The sequence below is a fragment of the Felis catus genome, chromosome B2, assembly GCF_018350175.1.
Source record: "Felis catus isolate Fca126 chromosome B2, F.catus_Fca126_mat1.0, whole genome shotgun sequence".
Taxonomy (NCBI): domain Eukaryota; kingdom Metazoa; phylum Chordata; class Mammalia; order Carnivora; family Felidae; genus Felis; species Felis catus.
In genome coordinates this window covers 33,714,396-33,722,428 of record NC_058372.1, presented here as the reverse complement: position 1 = coordinate 33,722,428, position 8,033 = coordinate 33,714,396, and the positions used below count along the sequence as shown (strand labels likewise).

Below are 8,033 nucleotides of genomic sequence, written 5' to 3'. Positions count from 1 at the left end.
ATAATTACGAGATTTCATAGAGCCAGACGTGTTGCGGCACACAAGAGGCAAGCCCATAAATTACATTGGGGAATTAAGGGTCAGAGTGATCTTATCTCCGTAAATCCGGCCAAATTCCGACAAGCTAAAGGCACATCCGGTTGACTGAGCCTTGGGAGGCACAGGCCCCAGGAACCGGTGATCCTGAGGATGGCGCTAACCCCCCAAGCCCCCCAACTCCCTTTCTGCTTCTCCTTGTTCAGGTTTGCTGGCTGCTCTGAGTGCTACGGGGTGGCAGGAAGAATTGTCCCAACTTGCTCTTTGCTCAATCTGCAAGGGAGGAAGGCAGGAGAGGGGTGTAGGCATCTTTTTCCCCCTGGACCACACAGGATCTTGCTCCTAAAACAACAGCAACGATACAGTGATGGTAAGCAGCAAGGCTGTGAGAGTAACAGAACAGAGCCTCTGCTGGATGTTTCCCTCCTGCATGGGCCAGACCTGGAGGTCTGCATTCATTCAACGGACATGTACTGAGTCACTGCTGCATCCCTGGGGCCACAGCACAGGGTTGAGGGCTCAGGCTCTGAAGCCAGAATGCTTGATTTGAATCCTCGCTCTGCTGGCCACCCTGGGCAAGTGACCTAACTCTCCTGGCCTCAGCTTCTTTACCTGGAAAATGGGATAGTGATAGCACCACTCCTTTAGAATGAGGTGAGGATTTTTTTTTTAAGTTTATTTATTTATTTTGAGAGACAGAGACAGCATGAGCAGGGGAGAGGTAGACAGTGAGGGAGAGAGAGAGAATTCCAAGCAGGCCCTGTGCTGCCAGCGCAGAGCCTGATGCGGGGCTCGAACTGAGGATATTGTGAGATCATGACTGGAGCCGAAACCAAGAGTTGGACGCTCAACCGACTGAGCCACCCAGGCGTGCCTAGAGTGAGGTGAGGATTCACTGAAGTCATGCATAAAGAGCTCTTAGAACAACAACTGGCACATAGTAAGTACTCAATAAATGTCGGTTATTGCTATTCTTATTCCTGTGCTAGGCACATGGGGGTCTCTGTTCTCAAGGTGGTTACAAGTGGGTTGAAACAGACGTTCCCACATAAAAATGAAAGGTATAACCAGGAGTGTGCTAGGGGTGCCTGGGTGGCTCAGTTGGTTCGGCATCCGACTTCGGCTCAGGTCATGATCTCACGGTTCGTGGGTTTGAGCCCCGCATCGGGCTCTGTGCTGACAGCTCGGAGCCTGGAGCCTGTTTCAGATTCTGTGTCTCCCTCTCTCTCTGCCCCTCCCCCACTCATGCTCTGTCTCCCTGTCTCAAAAATAAAAATAAACATTAAAAAAAAATTTAAAAACAAGGAGTGTGCTTGATGAGGTACCAAGTGAATGGAAAAGAATAAAGTTCTAAGGAGTGAGCAGAAGGCGAGATTGCTGTGGCAAGGAGAAGGCTTCACAGAGGAAAGAAGGCTTAAGCTGGACTTAAAAGATGTGCAAGAAATGGCTGGACCATAGAAAAGCATGACAGGGGGCGCCTGGGTGGCGCAGTCGGTTGAGCGTCCGACTTCAGCCAGGTCGCGATCTCGCGGTCCGTGAGTTCGAGCCCCGCGTCGGGCTCTGTGCTGATGGCTCAGAGCCTGGAGCCTGTTTCCGATTCTGTAACTCCCTCTCTCTCTGCCCCTCCCCCGTTCATGCTCTGTCTCTCTCTGTCCCAAAAATAAATAAAAAAAAAAGAAAAGAAAAGAAAAGAAAAGAAAAGAAAAGAAAAGAAAAGAAAAGAAAAGAAAAGCATGACAGATGGGAGCAGAGCTCCAGGGAAGGGGCTAGAGCCCCAAGAATCCACAAGAATTAAGTTAGAAGTCAAAGTATTATGCAAGTCTGATGCTTTCAAGACTACAAGCCAAACCTCTTCAATTAAGATTTCCAAATCAAAATGTTGGCTTTTCTTATAGAGAAAGAAATATTGATTTGTGTTAACTTCGTCTGACAAAACAATGCTACAAAGTAAGGGCAACAGAGTTTGTTGTGAAGAGACCAGAAGAGGCAGAGATCTATTATAAATAGAGCTTTCAGCTTATAAAAGGGAAGGATACAGGGGTGCCTGGGTGGCTCAGTTGGTTGAGCTTCTGACTTCAACTCAGGTCATGATCTCACGGTTTGTGCGTTTGAGCCCCATGTCGGGCTCTGTGCTGACAGCTCGGAGTCTAGAGCGGGCTTCGGATTCTGTGTCTCCCTATGTCCCTCCTCGCTCTCTCTCTCTCTCTTTCTCTTTCTCTCTCTCAAGAATAAATAAACATTAAAAATTTTTTTTAAATTCAATTATATTAAATAATTTAAAAGGGGAGAATAGGTATATTTGATGGATGCTATTCAAATAAAATAATAGTTTGGCGAGGTAAAAAGTATTCTACCCAAAAAGTGTTCTGTTCAGTTCAATTATTCTTTGAATATGTACTGAGTATTTACTGTGTTCCAGGCATTCAGGGAGACTCTGGTAATGACAATAAACATGGATTCTGATATAAACGTGTTGATCTCATATTTGTCGTTTTCTGTAGGTTAGAAAACGATCTAAAATAAAGAAATAAAAGCAGGTCCACATGAAGCGAGCATTTCAAAAACATTGCTATACGATGTGTTTCCAAAAACTTTTTAATCTGCCTTCACGCAATTTCGTATATGAATTTGGTCTTCATCTGAGTATGAATTACAAGAATTTGCTATTGAACATTTCATTTATTTATTTTTATTATTTTTAAAAATGTTTTTATTTATTTTTGAGAGAGAGAGACAGAGCACTAGTGGAGGAGGGGCAAAGAGTGAGGGAGACACAGAATCCAAAGCAGGTCCCAGGCTCCCAGCTGTTAGCACAGAGCCCAACGTGGGGTTTGAGCTCGTGAATTGCAAGATCATGACCTGAGCCAAAATCAGACACTTAACTGACTGAGCCACCCAGGAGCCCCTGAACATTTAAAAAATTAACACAATTACCAACAACTGAATTTCTAAACAAACTTTTCCTTGGATATCACTACTTACAAAAAGTAATTAATTCAAGAAGCATTCAGTGAGTGAACCAATCATGTGCCTGGCACTGTGTTCTGGTTGAAACAAAGGATAAGAAAGAACTTGAAGAAAAACAAAGAAAGAAGGAACTTGAAAGGAAAGAAGGAGTTTTGCTTCCAGAACAAGATGGAGCAACAGGAACTAGATTTATTCTCCTTCCTGAAACAACCAACCAAGCAACCACCCAGACAAAACACATGGAAAAGTGGTTTTCAAACCATTTCAGGCAGTAAGACAGTTGCTGAGAGATAGGAAAACAAAGTAAGGACTACAATTGCCCAAGCTTACTGTCTTATGAGGGTTTCCAGGTGGCTGCAGCATGGGGAGAGAATCCAGGCAGAGCTTAGCAAATTGTCTGAGTTGAGAATTATCTGTTTGGGGACAGAGCAAAAGTCTGGGGAGAACAAGGTAGCCAGAATTTGCAGAACACAGTACTGAAGAGGAGATACAGAGATCTGGAGATCTAGAGAGGGTCTCCCTCAGGTATTCAGCATGATAGGCCCATGAGTGGGAGGAAACTACCCCAGGCTGGGGAAAGAACCATTTGAAAGGATTAGAGAAAAATCCTAGGTGTTCACAAAGAGCTGGGAACAGAGTCCATTCCCCTAGCCAGACTGGAATACTGTAACAATCATGGAGCATTGGGTAGAATACTCAATGGGTATCACGTCAGTAGTAGGGAATAGTTAGCCCTACACTAAATACTGCTCTGGTCCTACCTAATTTTTTTCCCTCTCTCTCTCTCTTTTTTAAAGATACTGTTTTATTTATCTTTTTGTTTTAGGTAGGCTCAATGCCCAACATGGGGCTTGAACTCATGACTCTGAGATCAAGGGTCACATGCTTTACTGAATGAATCACCCAAGCACCCCCTACCTAGCAGCTCTTAAAAGTAAGACTAAAAGGATCAAACTATTTCCAAGTGACCTGACTCCCATAACAAAGTGCAAGAGTATTTATAGAAATACCAAAATATCCAGCACCAACAAGGTAAAACTAACAATGTCTGGAATGTAAACAAAGATTATCAGGCATGCAAAATATGACTCATAATGAGAAAAATCAATCAAGGGGCACTTGGATGGCTCAGTCTGTTAAGCGTCTGACTTTGGCTCAGGTCATGATCTCATGGTTTGAGCCCTGTGTTGGGCTCTCTGTTGGAGCCCGCTTCTGATCCTCTGTCTCCCTTTCTCTCTCTGCTCCTCCCCCACTTGTACAGCGCTCTCTCTCTCTGTCTCCCCCCAAATAAATATTTTTAAAAAATCAATCAATCAAAATTGACCTGAACAGACACAGATGTTATAATTAGCAGCCCAGGATGTGAAAGCAGCTATTATAACTGTATTCCATATGTTCAAAAACATGTATGACTTTAAAAAGATGCAAACCAAACCTTTGGAGATAAAAACTATAATAAGTGAGATGAAAATTGTACTCCCTAAGATTAATAGCAGATCACACTTTGCAAAAGAACCTTTTAGTGAATAGGAAGACATAACAGTGAAGCTATTGAAAATTATACTGGGGAAAAAAGTTTTAAAAATGAAAAAAGCAGGGCACCTGGGTGGTTCATTTGGATGACTGTCTAACTCTTGATTTCAGTTCAGGTCATGATTCCAGGATTGTGGGATGCAGCCCCAATTAAGGCTCTGCACTGAGTGTAGAGCCTGCTTTTCTCTCTCTCTCTCTCTCTCTCTCTCTCTCTCTCTCTCTCTCTCTCTCTTTCCCCCTCCTACCCGTTCCCTACTCATGCATATGCTCCTTCCCTCTTTCACTCTCAAAGAAAAAAGAAAAAGAAAAAACCATCAATACACATGGGACAACTTCACACAGCCTAATATATACATAATTGGAGACTCTGAAGAAAAGGCGGGAGTACAGAAAAATTATTTGAAGAAATAATGGCCCAAATTTTTCTCAATTTGATGAAACTTTACACTTACACATCCAAGAATTTCAATGAGCCCCAGGTACAAGAAACCTGAAGAGAACTACACTAATATGCATATGATCCAATTGCTCAATACTTGTGGTGAAGAGAACATTTTAGAAACAGCTAGAGAAAAAAGACACATTACATACAGAGGAGCAGATATAAGGATAGCTGCAGATTTTTCATTGGAAACAGTACAAGTGAGAAGGCAAGGGAGCAAAATAGTTTAAGTACCAAAAAGAAAAAAGTAAACCTGTCAATCAAAATCCTATACCCAGCAAAAGTATCTTCAGAAATGAAGAAATGTACCATACAGATCTTTTTGGAGATACAAAATCTGACAGAATTCATCACCAGCAGCACTACACTATAAGACATATTAAAGGAGGGGCACCTGGGTGGCTCAGTTGGTTGAGCGTCAAACTCTGTCTTTCGGCTCAGGTCATGATCCCATCGTTCTTGGGTTTGGGCTCTGCTCTGGCAGTGTGGAGCCTACTTGGGATTCTCTCTCACTCTCTGCCCTCCCCCACTCATGCTCTCTCTCTCTCTCTCTCTCTCTCTCTCTCTCTCTCTCTCTCTGTCTCTCTCTCTCAGGATAAATAAATAAACCTAAAAATAAAAAAAGGAAAAAGAAATGTTAAAGGAAGTCCTTCAGGCAGGAGGAAGATGATACCAGATAGAAACATAGGTCTCCCCTAAGGAATGAAGAGCACTGGAAAAGGTAACCACATGGGGAAATGTTTTATACATTCAAAACATATATATATGTTTCAACTGTGTATATCTCTTTCAAAGATAACTGACTGCTTAAACCAAAAAAAATGTGGTTTATTACACATGTGTAAGTGAAAAAGTATGGCAACAAAAGCATAAAGGCCAGGAAGGCATAAATGAACATTATAAAGTCTTTATATTATATGCAAAGTGGTATTATTATACACTGTGTATATAATAATAATATTGTGTATACACTGTGTAATAATAATATTATTATTAACTGTGTCAATAAGCACATTAAAAATAAATGGTTTATACTGTCACATTTCACTTATGTAAGGTTACTAGAGTAGCAAACTCCTAGAAACGGGAAGCAGAATGGCGCTTTCCAGGGGCTGGGGGAGGGGAAAATGAGGACTTATTGGTTATGGGAATAGAGTTTCAGTTTTGCAAAATGAAAAAATCCTGGAGACTGTTTGCATAACAGTTTGACACTGTTAACACTACTGAACTGTATATTTAAAATGGTTGAGATGTTAAATTCTGTTATGTGTATTTTACCACAATTAAAACCAAACCAAATCAAACAAAAAAAATTTCATGCATTTCTCTGAGGTGAAAAAAAATTCTAAATGCTTTAATTAAAAGGCAGAGGTTGTCAGGTTGGATAAAAAAGCAAGGCCGGGGCGCCTGAGTGGCTCAGTCAGTTGAGTGTCCAACTTCGGCTCAGGTCGTGATCTCACGGTTCGAGAGTTTGGGCCCCACGTCAGGCTCTGTGCTGACAGCTCAGAGCCTAGAGCCTGCTTGGATTCTGTGTCTCCCTCTTTCTTGCCCCTTCCCTGCTTGTGCTCTGTCTCTTTCTCTCTCTCAAAAATAAACATTAAAAAATTTTTTTTTTCAAAGCAAGGCCACATAGAACTTTTATTTATTTCTTTTTAATCACAAATGTGTCTGTATTTTTATACATTGATATTTGTGTTTCAGTATTAGTACTCCTTCTGTAATACAATATATTATTATTTTAAGCATTTCAAAAGATGGCTCTAAGCAGGGATCCTTTCTCTTCTCCAGATGCTAAGAGTATCTCCACACAGTGAGAGTTTGGAAGTCCTGCCCTAAGCCTCACCTCATCCCTCATCTGGCCCTTCTTTCTTTGGATGCCTCATCTCCTTATCCATTCACAACAAGTGTTCTGAGTGTCCACCATGTGCCAGACATGCTTGAGTCACTAGTGACACAGACACATGTGCACTGATAACTACTTGGTCCTTGTCCTTCCAGAGGAGGGCCCACATCCACCTCACCCAATGCTGGAAAGGTAAGGTCATGGGGCTCAGAAAGCTCACAATGGAGGAAATTACTTTGTCCAAGGACAGTGGGCCTTCCTGGGAAAATGAAGTTAGGAGTATGACCCAGGGAAAAAGGAGGAGTTGCCTCAGCAAAGGTGGCCAAGTGGATCAGCAAATGAAAATGCCTCTGTTGAAGGAGCCCTCAGGAGGACCCGGGTCTAGCTCGGTGAGAGAGGGGGCCAGGAGCCAGAAGGGAGCAGGGCAGAGCAGCAGGACCCTGCACACCTTGTCAGGGATTTGGGTTTTCACCCTAGGAGCTATGGGGAGCATCCAAAGCAGGCAGAAGAGTGGGGGCTGCCATGGCATCAAGATAGTCATAGATACATTTTGAAATGATTACTATAGTAGGCAAGGAGAAGGGACTGGAGAGAGTGAGAGAGGAAGCAGGGAGATGAGCCACGGGCTGCCATAGATGAAAAAGTCCAGAATACGCCACCGTGGCATGAAAATTATTTTGAGCTGAAAATAGTCTCTTTCATGAACTCTCTATTCTGTCTAAAAGCAGGCCTCCCAAAATAACCCAGTTGTCCTAATCCCCTTCCTAGGAGCAACCAAGGAAAGACTGGCTTTTATCACCTGATAAACCCTGATATTGTCACAACACCATCAGTAATTCTTCTCATCTATTCTGTAGGCCTGTTCATCTTTCCTAAAAGTCATTTGTTTTCCTTGTAAGTAAGTACCTTCTCCTCCTCTGCTTCTCCTATTAAGTTGGTATATAAGCTCCCACATTCTAATTGCCTAGTACTTGAATAAAAATCTTTTTTCTTGATAATCTGTCAGTTTAATCCACAGACCCTAGTTATGAATCTAAAAGGGTAGGGGGAAAGTTTTCCATTCTGCCTTGACATAGGTCTCTGGGAGAGAGGTGGTCTTGAATGGGATTGGGGGTTGGAGGTGAAGAAAAGTAGATGGGTTCAGAACAACATTTAGGAGATCATATATCATTGAAGTCAAGAGCACGGACTAGAGAGACAGCTTGCCTGGGT

General features: G+C 42.5%; 1 long non-coding RNA gene across 1 annotated transcript; it reads left to right on the top strand.

The window, feature by feature from the left end:
- The first annotated feature begins 5,569 nt into the window (after nucleotides 1-5,569).
- LOC109499638 lies at nucleotides 5,570-7,816 on the top strand. The gene is made up of 3 exons (XR_002742607.2): nucleotides 5,570-5,699; nucleotides 6,767-7,013; nucleotides 7,590-7,816. It is a non-coding gene; the product is annotated as an uncharacterized LOC109499638 (long non-coding RNA).
- The last annotated feature ends 217 nt before the right edge of the window (nucleotides 7,817-8,033 follow it).